The sequence below is a fragment of the Leptinotarsa decemlineata genome, unplaced genomic scaffold (genome assembly GCF_025532065.1).
Source record: "Leptinotarsa decemlineata unplaced genomic scaffold, Ldec_3_MD MMD2_tig00000505_RagTag_RagTag, whole genome shotgun sequence".
Lineage (NCBI taxonomy): Eukaryota > Metazoa > Arthropoda > Insecta > Coleoptera > Chrysomelidae > Leptinotarsa > Leptinotarsa decemlineata.
Window position 1 is genome coordinate 17,522,576 of NW_027412549.1, and position 20,621 is coordinate 17,543,196.

The window sequence follows — 20,621 nt, forward strand, 5'->3', positions numbered from 1 at the left end:
ATATAACCCCTTCAATTCTAATTGGAACAAATAAGTTCTGACTTTTTCCAATGTATCTTTATGAGTCAACAAATACTGTACAATTTTTTATTATTGAAATTGTTGATATATAAAAAAGAAAGTAATGCAAATTATGAAACAATAACAGAAATTAATTGGCGCTCCGGGGCGACTCGACTGATTCCAGTGCAGCTGCAGAAAAACCAGGAAAAACCTGCAGCACCACATCATCTGAAGATTTTGATCTGCCAATATCCTCTCTTTCATATAACAAAATGTAGGATGTCTCCAGAGGCTCCAATAAATTCAAGATATTGCCAGAATACTTAATGAGACGACTATCGTCAAACTTACACCAGTCCGTTTAGTCTTTAACCAATGCGTAATAATGACCAGATTCAACCCCAGAACCACAGTGAATAATGACTGCATGAATATTATAATAGTGGTCTGCTAGATTGAAGTGTTCATCTATTTCGAACCTTCGTAAAAGTTTGGTGCTTCCGTCATGTTTGACGATCATCAGTGTTATTATTAGATTGACTGGTGCCTCAGATATACTTGTTTCTTATAATAGTCAGTTAGTTTGGCGCATGTTTGGCAATACAGTTCGTCACCACCTATTAAAAGTTCCTTTTTCAGATGATTTAACAATAAGCTTTGCACGGATGGTTGTCAATCATATTAGGAAACGCTAGTTGAAGTTCCAGATATTCACATATGTTTTTGCTACCTCTTGTACATTTACTACAAAGTAAACAAGTGTGGATTTTTCCAGCAAAATGTCTGCAAACAGAAGACGAGATAGACTGTACGGAATCATTCAATCCAGAGCCGTCAGGAGTATTACGTTTGAACATAAAAAACCAGGTGAGAAGGAAGAAAACAAGTTTTCAAGTTCGATATAAAATATAAATGATTTTTTTTCTCAAGAAATAATACATGGTTGTTTTTGTTACATTGTGTAAAAAGAGAAAAAATATATAGAAAAAAACGTAATTGTTTATAACAAATTGCTTATTGAATAAACAATGAAACTTTGAATGACTACAATTTTTTAATTTATCGAAGAGCAAAATTAATTATGCTTCAACATAAGATGGTTCCTTAATATTGATTACCAGTGGTAGAAAAAATTGTTGAATAAGAAATCCGTTTTTAGACAATACATCTTTTAAAAAACGTTTTTTCAATCATAATTCGCATCAAAAATACTGTTTTCAAAAAAATTTAAACTATCATCTTATAAACAACGCATTTGTTTACAATAATTTTTGCTGCTGATTATGAAAAAACGTATTGATGGAAATATAAAAAAAATCGATAATTAATAAAGTTCCTGTTTGAGCAGAAAAAAATTGTTAATTAACTAAGGCATAATTACCTGTAAAATCACGGTAAACATTTTTTGACCGCGGATTATTGCTTATTCATTTATCCAGTAGGTGCTCGAGTTTTTTCAGTCCTTAATTTTGATATTTAATGAGCTAAAGTGATAGTTTTTCATTAAAGGTCCAAAGTGGGCGTGTTTTGCCTAAGACAGAGTACTCTTTTCTACACGTATTTTCATCCTTCTGGAAAAATTATAAATATTGGTCGTACAGTTCCGGGAGGAAAATTCCCTCCTCTTTTTGAACCTTTTTTCAAATTTGAAAAATATCTGAAAGTTTTCGAGATATTTGCAAAAAACCAAAACCACACTTTTTCCAGTTATTTGTTCATAACTTTTACAATTTTTGCAAGCGGCGCTTGATTTTTTTCAAGTATCATCTACACGTTATTCCGAATCGAATGACATCTCGTTCATGTTTTTCGTAGGCGGAGAAAAAAGTTTGACCCGAAAGGAACTAGACTAATAGTGAAAGACCGTGAAATTTGTAGTCACCCTTTTTTATATTATGTCGATATAAATACACCGGGGTCGCCTGTGTTAGGATATCGATTAAAAATGCACTGGTGAGAGTATTCAGGTGTACGAGTATAGTACCAAATTTGAACAAATAGTCTCAGTCACGTAATCTTCCACCATCTGCGCCCGCTCTAAAGAAATTATCGTCGTCATCAATTCGTTAACATCTGCCTACATTTTTATGACTCACAGACTAAATAATAATCGATAAGAATGGATGCATTATTATAGTTTTCGAAGGCGTGAAAACAATCTAGTTAAAAGTGCTTAAGGTCTGGGGCACAAGATCCTTTTTTTGGAACTTCTGTCCAAGGGCACCGAAAATTATGATCCAGGGCTCATTCGATTCGCAATAACTTTTTGAAAACTTTCAAGAGGGGCTAGAGGGGCTCGAAAACATTTCAAGAGTTATAAACGATTTAGTTAAAAAAAGAGGGGTAAGGTTTTTTGCAAATATCTCCGAAAATATTTAAGATATCCGAAATTTTAAAAAAAGGTCCTAAAAGAGGAGGAAGTTTCTTAAAAAAAAGTCCCACCTCCCGGAACTCTATCACCAATGTTTATAATTTTATTTTAGAGGCAAAAATAGCGCTAAAAGCGGGCGACTCGCATCCCGCATGTGCTGACCTATACGGACCTTTGAACAACAAAAGTTATTTTAACCCACTAAATATCATTATTAAGAAAAAAATTCACATACCTTTTAGACACTTGAATAAACGAAAATCCATGAAAAAAAAATTCCGTGATTATTTTATAGATATACTTTAGTTAATCAACTATTCAACGAAAGTCATTTTTTTGTGGAGGAAAATCACTTTTTTATAGACTTTTTTGGGTATTTGTTACCTTCCACAATCTGAAAAATATAAAAATTATAATGGGGAACATTATATAAGTATAGAAGGGCAAACTTTTTATGAATTTCACTAGTTCGGACTTTCATTGTCTATTATATAAAATTTATGAAATCCCTGAAAAAAATAAAAAAGAAGAATTGAAAATGAATAGCTGAAAATAACAATTATATTAACCAAAATAAACCTGAGATGAAATAATAGTGAAATAAAATACAAGTAAAAATAGAACAATTGAATAAATTAAAATAAAGAAATGAAAAAAGATAATGAAAATAAAAGTGGAGAGATTCCAAGTCACGTTAGTTCACGACGTTTCGATTGTTAGTATCTACAATCGTCTTCGGGTGATGACTGGACTGATTCCTCCGAGAGGTGACTATTTATAGGTCGTTCGAATACTTTCACTTATCCCCGCTTTCCATTTTCCGCTTCACTGCTTCCGTGGGAAATGACCGTTTTGGCGGAAGTTGGCCATTTTTCGCTTGATGATGGGTTTCCATATGTTGCGTATTTACACGCTGGCTTGGCTGAATCCGTTGTTGGACAACATGTATGCGGCTTTCTTGAATTTTCTCCTAAACCAATGTTCCTCTCTGTGCAAAATCTCAGCTTGGGACCACTCGATGTTGTGTTGATGGGTCTAAACATGGTCTGCTATTCCTGATTTGCTGGTTTCCCCTCGCTGTGTGTGTTTCTTGTGCTCGGCAATGCGAACATTCAATGGCCTCTTAGTTTCACCAATATAGGATTTTCCGCACTCACAGGGTATCCGGTAAATGCAATTCTTGGAATCGCAGTACGCGTTTGGTGGCCTGGTTTTCGTGAGGCTGCTACGGATAGTGTTACCGGATCTGAAGCAGGGTCTGATGTTGTACTTGGAACCAATTCTTCTTATCCTCCCCGATAATCCTCTGATGTAGGGAAGTGCAAGCACTGGTTGTGACGGCTTCTCTTCCTTGCGAGGCTCCTGCTGTTTTCTAGCCAAAGTCATTTTTGATGATGTCTAGTTCCTTCTCGAGACCTTCCTTCGTATTACAGAGCCCAAAAGCACGGTCTAATAGAGTCTTGATGATTAATCTTTTAGTCGATTGATGGTGGTTGGATTCGTGGTTCACAATGGAGAAGGAAATCCACAACGAATTGCCATTCTTAGACGTTTTGGTGAAGAGGACCGACACTAAGTGGGAAACATCTGTATACCGAAAACCCACTCATACGGGACATTATCTGATGCCTTTGTTGTTGGGCTGATGCCTTTCAAATAAAGGTATTTTACAAGATAACGATGACCAACTTCCTTCATTTTCACAAATTCACCAAAAACGTTCGTTATTGATGGCTACCAAATGAATACTTAACAACGCAGCGTCTTCAAACTTTAAATATATGGAAGAGCTATTCATCTGCTGAGTATAGAATAGTAATCAATACCAGAAACTCGTAGCTATCGGGACGGCAAAGAAAATGATAAAAGATCACTAAAATCAGTTTTTTCCAAGAAGATTGACGATTTAAGCAATTAATACATTCAAATGAATAATGTAGAAATCCAGATATTAATAAGGATCATAGGTACGGAAGTGTTAGATGTAAAAATGATATGTTGAGTTTTGTTTTCGTTCAACATGAGATTATTTTTTCTGAACCATATGTCAGCTTTCATTTGAATTTGATTTATATCGCGCACCAAATCAGACTCAATTTTCCCAGATGTCGTGAGAGTAGTATCATCGGCGAAAGCAAAACAATTGTGAGGTGACATGTAGGAGAAGAGATCATTTACATATATTATGAACAAGAGAGCGCCCATAACCGAACCTTGAGGAACTCCACATGTAACTGGTTCTAAATCAGATACATTATTTGAGTCAAGTGATACATATTGATATCTGTTAGTCAGATATGATGAAAAAAGAGATAAAGGGGTTCCTCTTATGCCATAGTCTTCTAGTTTTTTTTAATAAAATGGAATGGGAGACACAATCAAATGCTTTTGTGAGATCACATAAGGCAGCAATAGTGTGTTCTCCTTTTTCAAAACAAGTTATTATATTTTCGACTACTTTTTTGACTGCGTTGATGGTGGAGGATGATTTCCTAAATCCGAATTGATTTGGGTTAAATAACTTGTACTTCAGAAAATACTCATAAAGCCTATTTTTAAGGATGATTTCAAACAATTTTCCAAAAATTGGATCGATAGATATTGATCGGTGGTTTTCAGAACGGAAAAATAAATTCCACATATGCCAGTCATCTAATCTCAGAGGGACATGAGTTCGACCATGAATACAAACCCCTCCATTTCCAGAAAAAAGGTTTGAACGATCAAACTGAATTGAATAATTCACCTTTATTGAATTTGTTCACACGCAGGCAATAATAGTAAGGTATATTTACAGGTAGACTTTCAAAAAATGTATTGATACCTGACTTTTTCAGGTAGATTTATTACTTAGGTAGACGAATAGTTACTAGGTTATAGTATATAAGGTGTAATTTAGAAGTAACTTTAGTTATGCTTGAAGAAGCTATTGTATAGTGAAACACGTGGAGCGGTTTTTGTAAAACCCTTACAGTGAAATTATAGAATAAACTCTATTTATTAGTTTTTTATCTCTAATGAGTCAGTAGAAGTATAGAAAAAGTGCTTGATGTACTTTGATGCAAAGATTAAATCCCAGGGATTGTAAAATATTGAAATTTTGTTACTTTTCTTAATCTTATCTAAGAAGATAAAATTAAATCCACACAAAGCAGCTGAGCCAACAATAATAACAAAAGAAGACACTACGAAATATTTAGGGATTGTTCAAAACCCACAATTAGATATATGTAAAAGAAAGATGGAGGTAGTACTGATGCTGGCCAGATGTACCTACGAAAAAAAATGCGGCTGAAACCTGATATGACGTACGGTCTTTGGCGTTATACAACTTTGAAGCAGCTATGTTATAACATATGTTGCTTTGGTCTGGTGACTGAAAATGAAACAAGCGATCAGTATCGACACTTCAAAAGAGGTTGAGGTCAGTTTTGAAGGGTAGAAAAAGTGAATCTACCCTCATTATATTTTGTAACAGTGGGAGAGAGAAAATGAAAATACAACAAAGGGAACAGAGATAGCGAATTTTAGGCTTAAAACTACTTTTAATTGGAACTGCTTCGAGGATTGAAAAAAACGCTGACACAAGTTTATTATATCTGAGGGGGATACTTTGAAGCCGACAGAATAGAAATTGATGTATCCTTATTTTGTTAGCATACCTCGTATATTGAAAATTCAAAAATATTTCATTGAATTACAATGGTTCCACCCAGATTTGAAAAAAATGAAGAAGAATGAGACCAATACAAATGAAAGATTAATTTCATTTTACCTACACTGAATAACAGTATTTTATTCATTAAGTGAATTAATAATGACTTGTCGTTAAGTAACCAGAACTATGAATTTGTTTGAATATCAATCAATACTTTACAATCCACCAGATTTTGATTAACAAATAAACTATATAACTGAAAATCAATAAAAAAATGGGTGTAATTAATTTGAGGTCGAGTGAACCCGATACAAATCTAATTTCAGATTTATGATGGAAAGTAACTACCACATTGATTATTATACCGAAGCTTCCACTGTACACAGATTATTCATAGTAATTACGACCGATTCAAACCAACAATTACCATTATTACCGCAGCAATTTGCCAGACTTCCGATTTGTAAACACAGTCGCGAACTTCTTAATTATCAAATGCGATGAAGGACCTTGAAAATCCCAACGAACGGATCACATTTCGTCGAACCAGATCACAAAACAAATCCGGATTCGACGATAATTTTTTCCACATTGAATGCGAGCATCTCGATCAATTAAGATCAAATGATTAAATCGTCATGCTAACTGTTGATGAATGATAATTTGGCTTCTTCCGCGTCACAGTCCTTTTTGTGGAACTGACTTATTGTTCATTGTTCTCCAAGGACGTGTGCAGGAAAAGACGCGATACGAGTAGATAATGCAGGAAATGGAACGTCTCGTCTGGGAGTCCTAAAAGGGCTACTAATCAAAAGAATAGTTACATAATTATCCGGTTCTTCGTATTTTCGAGGAAAAAGCTAAGCAGCTTACGTAGGATGAGAAGAGAATACATTTTCATCAACAAATTGATGGATGTTATGTAGCCACTACATGGTAAGAGATCAGAGTCAGCATACATATGCTCATAATAATAATAATAACTCTCTCCGGGGCAAGTATCAGCACAAAGATCGACAGATCTGATCATCGGAGCTGTCGAGGAAGAACAAAGTTGCTGCAACAAAATTGTTTGCCGTTCCAATCTTACTCTACTCGTTTGGAGTAGTGAAGAGGACTCGTATTTTCGAGGAAAAAGCTAAGCAGCTTATGTAGGATGAGAAGAGAATACATTTTCATCAACAAATTGATGGATGTTATGTAGCCACTACATGGTAAGAGATCATAGTCAGCATACATATGCTCATAATAATAATAATAACTCTCTCCGGGGCAAGTATCAGCACAAAGATCGACAGATCTGGTCATCGGAACTGTCGAGGAAGAACAAAGTTGCTGCAACAAAATTGTTTGCCGTTCCAATCTTACTCTACTCGTTTGGAGTAGTGAAGAGGACTCGGGAGGAGCTGCATCAACTCGACGTAAAGACCCGAAAAATATTGCATCTCTATAGGAGTTTGCATCCCAAATCGTCCGTACTTCCCCCGATAACAGGGAGGCCGTGGACTTTTGAGTTTGGAGTGTCTACATAATAGAATGGTTTTAGATATAGCCTGTAAAGTCGTCAGTTCGGGTCCCCTTCTCTGCCTGGTCCGTGACCATGAGAGAGCAGGAATTGGAGCATTTCTCTTCAGGGTAGCTGCCCGAGCAGCTGATGAACTCGGTAAAGTTTTCGACACTGAACGAGGTGATCACAACTCTGTCACCGAGTTGGAACCCGTTCATATAAAAGCCGCAGAGATAACCTTACTTCTGCGGAGACACAAGGATAAGCCAATGCATGGGGTATTCTTCAATAACATTGGAGACCTTGGCTTATCAAAGCGCCTGACGTTCGCTTTTCTCAGGTTGAGTGGGCTGAAGTCGGAAACTGAGGGGTTCATCATGGTTTGCCAGGATGGTGTCTTCAACACCTTAGTCTACCGCAGTCGCCTAATGGGTATAGAGGTTCCTGTCGCTAGGCGTCCGAGACCTTAATGCACTTGCTATCGGCATGCCCAGCATATGCGGTCTCGGCCTATATCTATCGACATAATGCGGCCCTAAGAGCAATTGAATGATGACTTGTCATCATGTAAATTGAACTTCGCCTTTTATCTTCATATAATAAATAAACTGTACCAGATTGAATCGGTTTAAATGTATTAGAAGATAATGAAGACGATTATTATTTTTTTTTACCGTAGTGTGCGCTGGTCAGGCCCTATCACCCGAAGCCCCGATACATTCGGATGGACGCGCCAGCATTGGCGCGCCCCAGTAATGATCACTTACCCCACGGTGTAGGGAGTGGTCACTGGTTTATAATGCTGGCGTGCCCTCCCAAATGTATCGGGGCTTCGGGGGATAGGGCCTGATCAGCGCAAATTACGGAAAAAAACAATAAATGCTTTTATCGGAAGGCTACCCAGTACAAGGGAATATTTTTAAGGACAAAACACAAGCGCTAGCGATTCACATGATATTTGAATGGCTGGAGATTAAATTCATTTGGAAAAACGTTCTCACATAAACGCAGTTCTCCAAATGAAAGAGTTCTTAAACAGTAAAGGTCGAGGTGAACCTCAAAACGATGAGCAGCCACAGTCCGTCGCGTATTTTTGATATGTACCGCTCCTGGTGGAATCAAAAGTGCCAAGTCACTTGAACACTTCCCGTGAAAGCATGGGGGTTCGCTCGCCATCAAGTTTGGCGCTTGTTGTAGGAAGAGTCGTTTGAAAAAGAAGACGAGATCAACATTTGCAAACCATCTTTTGAAAGAGATAACCTTTTGGAATGCTTAGAAATCAAAAGATATAAGGATTCAGGATTGCTCAGTGATCAAATGTTATTTGAATTATACCCCTTTATTGAATTTAGTTTGCAATGGGAAAATTGTAATTAGGATATATTTTAAAAGTAGGTTAAAGTTCTATTCATTATTCTCCTAGAAAAATTAATATTTTTATGCAATTAATTTATCAAGTAGAAATTTGTCAGGTAGTTATAGTCATTAGATTTAAATTACTATAAAAGCATGACACAGAATTCGTTTGGTCAGTTTTTGGGGCCGGAAGATTCTATTATATAGCGAAAAACATGTCGCAGTTTTGTAAACTGTCAAATGAAGTATCACATTGGAGCGTTCTTTTTCATTAAAGCGTATGGATCTTATAAAACTGTCATATCTCGAACTATAATTGCTGAAGTATTAATATAAACAATGATCCAGCTGACAATTCGATGTTATTTTCAATGGTAAGTGAGTTGAAAATAATTTGGGCGTGTTAACATAATTACGTACCTCAACTGGATTGTCGTTCATTTAATTACAATATGATCAGAATTTATAGGAGTGTTCGAATACCTTTGCTCCGACGGTATTCCTACGACATGTTAATCTATTGGAATTTTCAACGTAAGTTGAATCTTGAAGTTTTTATACTCGTGATAGATTGATATACATACATATACATGAGAGTAAAGGTTTTACGTAACTTGTAGTCGATTATTCTTTGGGAATAAACTGACTGTGTAACAATCTTAGGCCTTATCAATAGCCTGGAAAAATTCTTCAAAAAATATAAGCACCTAGTGTAGTTGTTGACTTGTTTATTTTGTAGAAATTCATGATCACTCTAACGAAATGTCAATTTTCCACTAGTTATTTTAATTTAAGGACCGGTTTCGGGTTTTATCCTATTATCAAGTAAAAAAACTATCTAATACATTTGAAGACAAGCTGGATGTTTAGGTAATTGAAAGAAAGAAATTTATTCATTCATGGACCAACTACATGGTATCGAACATGTCAACTTATACTTGTAAATATATAAACAAACAAACATGTAAATATACATTCAATGCATATAAACATAGGACCGTAAAATACAGAGATATATATATATATATATATATATATATATATATATATATATATATATATATATATATATATATATATATATATATATATATATATATATATATACACACAGATATCCACAAAAAACTCAATCAGTGAAATATTCTTGTAATGTATAATAAGATTTAGCCAATAAGAAATCTTTCAGTGATTTTTTTAATTCGATACTATTATAGACCTTCATTAGATTAAGGAGTTTATTATATATTTTTACCCCAGCATAAGTTGGCGATTTTTCAAATGCGGATGTTCTGTGAGTCATTGTTATTAAATTTGAAGCATTTCTAGTGCAATATTGATGGTGGTAATTGTTTTCATTAGCTCATTTTCATGCTTTTTAATGTGCAAGCAACTTTTATAAATATAAATGCAGCAAACTGTCATAATCTTTTTACTCTTGAAAATTTCCCTACAAGAATCACGTGGCTTCATGTTGAACATCATTTTAACAATTCGTTTTTGTGTAACAAATATCCTATTTATTTCTGTAGCATTTCCCCATAACGTGATGTGAAAAGATAGTGCAGAATATACTAATGCATAATAAGCTTGGATAAGTATATTCTCATGAAGTTCATACCTCAATTGCAGAATTGCGAAGTAGGATTTGGAGAGTTTTTTAGATAAACTTTCAATATGCTCAGACCATGAGAGTGATTTATCAATCATTACACCCAGAAACTTAGTGGAGTTATGTGTCTGTAGGACTTCACTATCGATCAAATTGTTCTTATTGAAATATATAATTTTTGTTTTCTGTGCATTTAGCATCAGTTTATTGGAATGACAATATTTTGTCATTTCACTAATACAGAGTTCAACCGATAAAATCATATCCTCCACAGATGACTCAGCTATACCAAATGTTGTGTCATCAGCAAAATTGATGAGATAAAAGCGCCTATCGACATTAATTGGGAGGTCATTGAGAAATAGTAAGAAAAGCAATGGTCCCAGAATTGAACCTTGCGCTACTCCAACATCAACTGAATATCTTTCTGACTCAACACTATCTATTTCTACAAAGAATTGTCTATTTGATAGAAATGAAATGATCCAGTCAAGAATATTTCCTCTAATGCCAATATTATACAGTTTGGAAGCCATAAACACTTTATCAATACAGTAGAAAGCTTTAGACAAGTCAAAGAAAATTCCTGCTAGGTGCTAATTAAATGAACAGGGGTGCCAACTATTGAAATTCAACACTGGAGATTATAGAAATTATCGGAGTTGTAAATTCAAGAGTGGAGACCTACATAAATCGATTTGCTCAAATATACTTCAAATAGCGGAAGGAGTTAGATTAGGTTAGGTCTGAAGTGGTTGGGTCTATTCGACCTTTCACCGCAACCCTCAAGGGTTTATTGTGGCTCATACCTATTCACACTCGACCAAATAAAGCCAGCTTCTTAACGAAGCCGATTAGTTTGCAAAGTGAGTGATCTTTCAGGTCAGATAGTAAGAGAACGGCTATGTCGAACTCTAAAAACCAGATTAGATCCCCAGCGTGGCAGGCACAAAGTATATGCTCTACAACACCTTGATACCCTCGACAACTTTCCCATATGAGGGTTTATGCAGTCAGCTACACCTGACGATGTCTTAGATTCAACCGTGCAGGGTTTTTTCGCCTCTGATTTCGGTGAATCATCACTTGAGGGCAAACGTTTGCTAACCTGCTCATTGGGGGTTTGTTCCTAAGACAGATTCTGCGTACGCCGCTCAAGAATTTGGTGCAAGGCGGTTTTATAAGACACCCCGCTCTTGAGGAGACGACTCAGTCGTTTCCTGGCTGCACCACCAAACCTTTTTTTATGTTCAGTTATTGGATCAGGAGTTGGGGAGTTGAGAAACTCTTGCTCCTGAACTAAATTTACAGGGAGGTCAGTTGGACTCGTAAACTTGACATCCATCTCTTGTGTAGACTCGCTCCTGAACTAAATTTACAGGGAGGTCAGTTGGAGTCGTAAACTCGACATCCATCTCCTCTGTAGACTCGGCGTCGCAGAGAATTTTTGAGTTTACTATGTCCATAAAAGTCCCACGAGTAGCTAGGAAAAGAAGGTCAATCAGGGCAGAGCCTCTCATTACCGTAACAAGGCGATGCTACGACAAGAGGGCGCCCGGTAGCTCGAGGGTTCCGTAGCAGAGTTTCCAATCGTAGCGAAATTCCGCTACTGTGGCGGAATTTACTCGACGGTAGCGACGTAGCGGATTTGAGCATAAAGTAGCGGACTTTTCTATAATCAATATTGAAAAAAAATATGGAAGAAGAAGAGGCAGTGGACAGCACTCTCAGCAACTAAGGCTATCCGCAGACAGCACTCACTCGAAGCTGACAGCTAATACGTTATAGTCTTAGTAGTGAGGCCATTACATGATGAATGAGAAGAATATTTTTGAATATTTTTATTCATATCATAAACCGTATAACCTCCAATACTTTGAAACTAAAAGTCTCGACTGTCTCGAGTATTATAACTTATATGAAACAAATTGCAGTAGAAATAGAAGATAGTTCATCTGATTATGACTCCAGCGAAATAGCAAAGTTTAAATTTAAATTTAAGTTTAAATTGACGGAAATGGGATATGTTCAAAAAAATACAAAATGTCTCGAAAACAAACTTTTTGTTAACATTGTTTGTCTGATTCCAACTTGAAAGGATGGATTAGTCCTGTCGCGAATGATCGTTCAAGAGCTCAGTATAACTATACGTACCTACGTGAACAAATTGATTTTCATTTTTACTTTTCAAAATCATTTTTTCAAGCTAAGAAATATTTGGTAGAATTAACTGCTATAAACTTAGAATATTAGGTACCATCTACTGAGTTGCGCGGTTGAACATTATCATGATCCTGATTACTTACATTAGTGACAGCAGTTTGGTGGTATCTGATCGGTACACAAACTACAAAGTGTAAGTTCTGTGGTATTCAATTTTGGATAAGGCGCATGAGACAACGGATTGCGTCAGATATACAAGCGTAGCGGAATATGAAGCAGTGTGGCGACTTTATAGTTCTACTAGTTGGCAACACATTTCCGTAGAGACAGCTGATAGGCTCAGTGTCATGCATTCTCTCAGCACGGATACACACATCTTAAGATTAAGCGTTGGGATGCCATTCAGTTAGGGTTCAGTGGTTCAGGCAGTGAAAGATGGACAAGGACAGCCAACCCCCTAGCGAAAGGGGTTCATCACTTGTATTTTTTTAAAGGTGATTCCCCCACAGGTTTTATTTGAATTATATCGAACTTGGTCTGTAATGGGAAATGTTCCTCAATTTGGGTTATTACAGCAAATGCAAGTTTGAACAGAATAAAGTTGAGTTTAATTCAAGAGTTTTTCAAAATCACTTCGAAAAGTATTCAAATTGATGTTTCATTTTTGATTTTTGAAGGGATTTGTTTCAAATTCACATATTGGTAACAGCGCCTATATCAAGTTGAAATAATTTATACGTACATAGATGTTCTACTTGAAAAAAGGAAAATTAACATTATAAATCAACAATTAAGGCACAATATAAATTATAGTTCAATACCACCTCCACAATGTGACACATAAACAACAGTTGTTTTGTTTTGTGCACCTGGTTACGTGCACAAAATGTCATATGTCACAGAATATCTCGGAACTCGGAACATAAGTGAACAGAACAGCACGCCTCTGAAATATGTCATCTTTGTTTGTCTCATACAGGTAACAAATTCATTGTCCTTTATTAGCTATAACCGATGTTGCCAAATGGTGAAATAGAAACGAATCCCTTTAAATGTTGAATACATTATTACATTCTTCTTTTTTAAGTATTTAAATAATTTTTTAAAGAAAAAGGTTGAAATGTTAAGTTTAAAATGCGTTGTTTTAGAGCTCTTTAATGAAAACTACTTGATTTTCGTCAGGAGAAACATTTCCCATTGCACTAGCCCCCATAGTAGGTTCTTCAGTAAAATACTAAGTGATATGTTTTTTTTTTAAATGAAAATCGCTAGACACTTCCTGTCAACACACATTAGCTTACTGATTTTTATAGATAAATTCTTTCAACATGAAGAGTTTTACCTCGCTCACAAACACAATATAAAAATGTTAAAACAACTCAGCTAATAGCACATTTATTAATTGTAAGACGGTATCTACGAAGTTCACTGGGTTAGCTAGTATGTTATAAAAATCATGTATGTAGTAGATACTTCATTTCCAGTTCTTTGAGAACGAGGACGTTGCAATGAACTGTTAAAATTACGATTATAATGTTGAAATTTCTTGGGATATAATGTGTGCAATCTGCATTCTCTGTAATTAGTTCTAAATTATGTTTTTGATTTATTCCAAAATAGTTCCTTATTTTTTTGTGAGCCTCTTTCTGTAACCAAAAATTATTCATTATAAACCAAAACTTGTTTGAAGACAAGAAATATTAATCTCTCTTAATATTCATCTATCCTGCACTGATGAGAAGTAATACCTCGGAACCGGTCTAGCTCAACAATTTGCGAACAATATGGTTTTCGGCAACAAAAATCAACAGGCGACCTTGTATTGTATGTCATCCATATTTGGAATAACGCAATCGAGAAACATGGAGAATCAAGAGCTGTTGCGCTCGATATTTCTTAGGCCTTTAACAGTGTGTGGCATGAGGGTTTGTTGGCCAAGTTTCGATGGTATGGCTTGTTAGATCATTTTTGAGTATGGCTCTCCAGCTTCATTACACTGTTAAACAGTTTAATGTATAAGTTTGAAAATTTCCTTATAGGACGAAACTGCAGTAATGTTAGTTACAAATAAAAGTGGTAAAAAACATGGAAAGTTTCAATTCTCTTTTCTTCATTACGATTTTTTTTAAATTATTATTTCAATTTTGAATCGTTGTTTGTCCATTCGTGTTGCCATGTGTTGAGTATTGAGTTTTTTATGAATTTTTTTGTGTCATTTGGACTCACAGGTATATTCAGATCGACATTATTATTATTATTTTCATTATTACTATAGTAATAATTATGAAGAGCATATTTTGAAGACAATGTCTATAGAGAAAATGAAAATCTTTGACGAATATTTTTCAAAGAATTTTATCTAATTATTTGAAAATGTTTGATCTTCGGCAAAACGATATGAGACTTATCATTAGATACTAATTTGTATACTCCAAATTGGCTTCGACAAAGTTCGAAAATTAAAAACAAAGTTGAAGTATTTTATATCTTACAAAATATGCAAATCTAACATTACCTCTTCGAGACACATTGTATAAATCGAAACAATTCAACATTGTGAATTATCTGAACACATTCTCTATAGGTTAGGTCAGAAACGATATAAATATAATTTGGAGGAACCAAATGACGATCTAAACATCGCCTCTTGAATTGTTTATAGTCCAGCAGTAATGAATTTATGACTTGAATATATATAAATCGATTAAAGTGCATCGTTTGATTAAGTGGAGTATACATTTTTTTGAATCCGTTTTCTTCATTAGCGTCTGTGGTGAAGAATACATTAATTTTACAGGATATGTATACGACTATTCAGCTTCTACAAGCCTGGTCGGGGATGGGCTTTCTGAAACCAATTAAATTTGGCGATGGTCCAGGTCAAATTTTATTTTGTAGGTAGCAGAACCCATGTTACAAACAATTCGTGAATCCATTTGAATAGCACTGGCGTTTACTATAATTCATTCGTTTCTGGAAGATCATAAAACGCTTTTATACAGTGCGGACGGAAATAGTCTCCCCACCTCTCTTACCTTTTGAACGGATTGAGCTATTAATTTTTTACTTATGATGCACTGTTGGGAACCTTTGGTGTAGTAATGAATATTATTGGAGTTCTTTCCCAACACCAAATCGTTATTTTTAACACCTCGACACGTGTTTCGATCACCAAGTGATCATCTTCAAAGAGGAAAATTAAATTAGAAACTAACGCGAAGCCACCGCTATTTATGCTATATAGATATCCCATATAGGCAAACCATCCAGGTGTACCACCCATACAGGTATACCAACAAAAATTAATTTAACAATTTTGCCTTATCTATTATTTCCCAATATATGTTTAACTGTTATAGCTAGCCGTATATAAAATAATTTTCAGCTACATAAAAATTAATTTCACAATATTTCCTATCTAAATCTATTTTTGCAATGTGTCCTTATGCAGTAGTCAGTAAACCCAACAACATTATTTTAACAAGCTATATAGTATGCTCTTTGGTATAGGTCCGTTATCGTTATTCATAATATTATTGTGTTTACTTATTTCTTCACTCTCATAGGCATCTAGTTGCCTGTTGTTGTTAACTTGCCTAACTAATCTTAATGAACTGAAGTCTATGGAATGGTTTTGTTGCAAAATATGATGAGCGACTGCTGATTATTCAGGTCTTCCATATTTTAAGTGTGCTATGTGTTCCTTATATCTTACTTTGATAGATCTTTTTGTCTGTCCATAATATTTTGCATCGCAGTCCTTACATTCAATTTCGTAAATTCCAGACTTTTCCGAATTCTCGACTTTGTCTTTTGGACTTCCCAAAAGGCTCTGTAGTGTATGACTTGTTTTAAAAACCACCCTCATACCAAGTTCCTTGAAAATCTTTCCAAAGTTCTTCGTATATTGGTATGGAACTGAGATGTATTTATCTTGGTTTTTGTCCTTTCTGAAAGTCGAGATTTCGTTCATTCTTAACCTAAATTTCTTCCTTATTATGTCCTCTACGATATCCCTCGAGAAACCGTTAGTGGCTGCTATTTCCTGTACTGTACGTCTTTCTTTTGTGAACCTATCATGTGTTAGAGGGAAAGTCAAAAGACGATGCACTAAAAAATAATATTGTTGGGTTTACTGATTACTAGATAAGGACACATTCCAAAAATAAATTTAGATAGGCAATATTGTGAAATTAATTTTAATATAGTTGAAATTTGTTTTATAACAGCTATAACAGTTAAACATATATTGTAAAATAATAGATATGGCAAAATTGTAAAATTAATTTAGGTTGGTATACCTCTATGGGTGGTACACCTGGATGGTTTACCTGTATGGCATATCTATATAGCATAAATAGCGTTAGTTTCTCGCTAGTTTCTAGTTTAATCTTTCTCTCTGAAGATGATAACTTGGTGATCCAAATACGTGTCGAGATGTTAAAAATAACGATTTGGTGTTGGGAAAAAACTCCAGTAATATAAGCTATTAATGTCGGACAAAATTAATTTGAACTATTCGTTCAAATTACCCGTGCCTACGCCTGTGGCGAAAATTTGCTAATGTGTTCAGTTCAGGAATATGTGTTTTTACTGTTTTCTGCTCGGCTTTTGAGTAGAATGAAATATTTTTATCAGACGAGTGGGATTTGGATTTACTGGATGAAAATTTATCGCCGTTCCACATTGACATAACCGCTTTTTATTTGAATTTCACTAGTTCGGACTTCCATTGTCTAATATATAAAATGATTTGAAATCTCTGAAACAACTAAAAAAGAAGAATTAAAAATGAATAGCTGAAAATAACACTTATATTGAGCAGAAATAACCAAAAGAACCACAAGAAACACACACAGCGAGGGGAAACCAGCAAATCAGGAATAACAGACCATGTTTGGACCCATCAACACAACATCGAGTGGCTGATATCATACACAGAGAGGAACATTTTTTGAGGAAAAAATTCAAGGAAACCGCGTACATGCTTTCCAACAAGGTATTCAGCCAAGCCAGCGTAGAGATACGCAACATACGGAAACCCGTCATCAAGCGAAAAATGGCCAACTTCCGTCAAACGGTAATCTCCCACTGAACCAGTGAAGCGGAAAAAATGGAAAGCGGGGATAAGTGAAAGTACTCGAACGACCCATAAATAGTCATCTCTCGGAGGAATCAGTCCAGTCATCACCCGAAGACGATTGTAGATACTAACAATCGAAACGTCGTGAAGTAACGTGGCGTGCAATCTCTAAACTTTTTATTTTCATTTCTTTATTTTTATTTTTTGTTGAATCGTTTTATTTTTACTTGTATTTTATTTCACTATTATTTCATTTCAGGTTATTTTTGCCTAATATAATTGTTATTTGCAGCTATTCATTTTTAATTCTTCTTCTTTAGTTGTTTCAGGGATTTCAAATCATTTTATATATTAGACAATGCAAGTCCGAACTACATTGTCAATCATCTTCAAACAAACGCTTTTTATTTTATATGTTCGGTGTTTATATATAAAACTGTAACTTTTTAAAATCAAGTTTGCGCCAATAATCATCGATTGCCAAATATTCAGGAGATATCAAGATCGGTAAGTCTGAAGGAATTTATGACATTCTCACGATCAAGTTCACGATTTGAATATACTGTCCACTGTTCCTTCTACATAATTTATTGAAGTAGTTGCAAATACACAACACTAACCTATATTTTGACCAAGAGACATTACTTCCAAACCCAAATAAATGTAAATACATTCCAAAAATCTAGTACCATTACCTTTCCGTTACAGTTCGTAATTTAAAATACCTAAACTCATCATGCATATCCACGATTTTGAAGTTATGTCAACAACGTAACGCCTAGCGTGAGCCCAATAACAATTACAATGGCATTATAGAATTCAAATCACGCACGATTTCCATCCTGTTGGCAAAGTTATCAAATATTTTTATTTATTCTATGTATTTCCAATCAGGAATTTATCAGTTCCTTTTGTATATAGTTTCTCAACTTAACAGAAAAAAGTTAGAGGGACATCTTGAAATACGTTATCAATCAATCAATCAATATATGCTTTATTGTAGGAAGATTAGTAGCTCATTGACAAAGTCTTGTAAAAAAAATAAATGCATGTCATAAAATATAAAAAATACAAAATACAATACATGACATAAAATATAAAAAATACAAACAGCAATTTCACAAATAAAACATTAAGAAGATAAATGAGTTTAGGTGAACATTGAAAAGTTAGGTAGATTTTACAGGTTATCATGGTACAATTCATGGATTGATTAATAAGCTTTTTTGGTTAAAAGATCTTTAACTGTACTTCGGAACTTTTTGAAATCTGTGCTATTTTTTAGAATGGTAGAAAGGTGATTATATACGTAATAGGCTGAACGCGAGCAATTTTCCAAGAAAAAGGAAAAACCTTTTTCTTGTAAGACAGGTTAAAAAGTCTGCAAAATACTGGTGCGAATTTATTTCAATTCAATTTAATTGTTTCAAGTATTCAAATAACGGGACAGAGTTTTTGAAATTTAATATTGAAATTTGATTGACAATATCCATTATCCAATTTAAAACCCGAGCTTGATTTTATGTTACAAATGAGTGCTAAATATCAATTCAATTATCTCAAATTGACACTTAAACGTCTCTGTCGTTATTATCTACATAAAAAAAATCAATGATTTTGAACCGTTAATGCAAAACCAGCTACATATTTTGAGAACATTAGTATGAACCTTTTCGATCTTAGAATAATATGTGTATTTGACCACAAAACCATTCACTCTGGGAAAATTACTGTGATACGCTCTACTGCTCCTCATAGTGCGGAACATTCCATCTACATGATAACGTGTTAAAGTATTTTTAGAAATATACTGAACTGACCATTTGAACCTGAATTAAAAAATCAACAGGTAAGTATAGTCTATCCATTCCCAATTGGAACGTTAATAAAAAGATGAGTACAGTCATAAACATTTCTTGTCTGTGGCCCCTAGTCGCCCAGATAATTAGTAAACGTGCTATCAAATGTAGTTGAGGAGTAAAGACTCGGCTAGCTGGACTGGCTGAATACTAATTTTTTGTCGTTTCACAATATTTCTTTATCAGTGCCGTGTGTTCGTGGGGTTAGGTGAGGTAGTGAGTGGTTTTGCAAACCGATTTTTGAATACTTTTTCTAGAGGTCAATTATCCTAACACCAAACTGAAATTTTTGCATCTTCAGGAGAAGCAAATTGATACTGAATCTGAAGACAAGGGTTAGCTGTTTGTATACCTAAATATACAAATTAATTTGTCAACAATAAATATGGCTTTCTGGAGACCTTTTGAAACAAATGATAAAATTATGTGTGAGGAATCTGTGTCAATCGACAGGGATCCGGAATTCGAAAATAAGGACTTACATGTTCAAGTTCAGCGAGTAATTTTAAATACTCATGAATGCTTGAAGAAGGAAAACTGTCACACTGTGAATAGAATATGCGAGTTAACGAAACTATCTCGTTCGACAGTTCTTCGAGTCATTAAAATAGGAGATGTCATTGACAATGCAATAAAACGAAAACAAAGGAATGAAAAATTCGCAAACGTTGATGGTGCTACAAAAGATGTGATTCGGCGAACAATTTACGGTATATACCAAAATAATGAAGTACAAACCTTGGAAATGATAGGGTATAAATTACTCGACTATCCCGATTACAATTACGAATCTTTAGAAACTCTACGAGGTGTCTTATTGTCCTGTGGTTTCAAAAATAAAAAATTGAACAATCGGATGGTCATAATGGAATCGACACGCATTGTTCAACTCCGACAAGAATATTTGAGGCGAATGAAAAGCTACCGAGAATCCAGCAGACATATAATCTACCTCGACGAAACTTGGTTTGACACCCATGATGTTGTCAAATATGGCTGGGTACACGAA

The 20,621-nt window shown here is 34.8% G+C and overlaps 1 protein-coding gene across 1 annotated transcript in view; it reads right to left on the reverse strand.

Annotated features, from left to right (window-relative positions):
* Positions 1-20,621, reverse strand: part of LOC111509072 (uncharacterized) — a 160,585-nt gene that overhangs the window by 116,695 nt on the left and 23,269 nt on the right. The window lies entirely within an intron of this gene.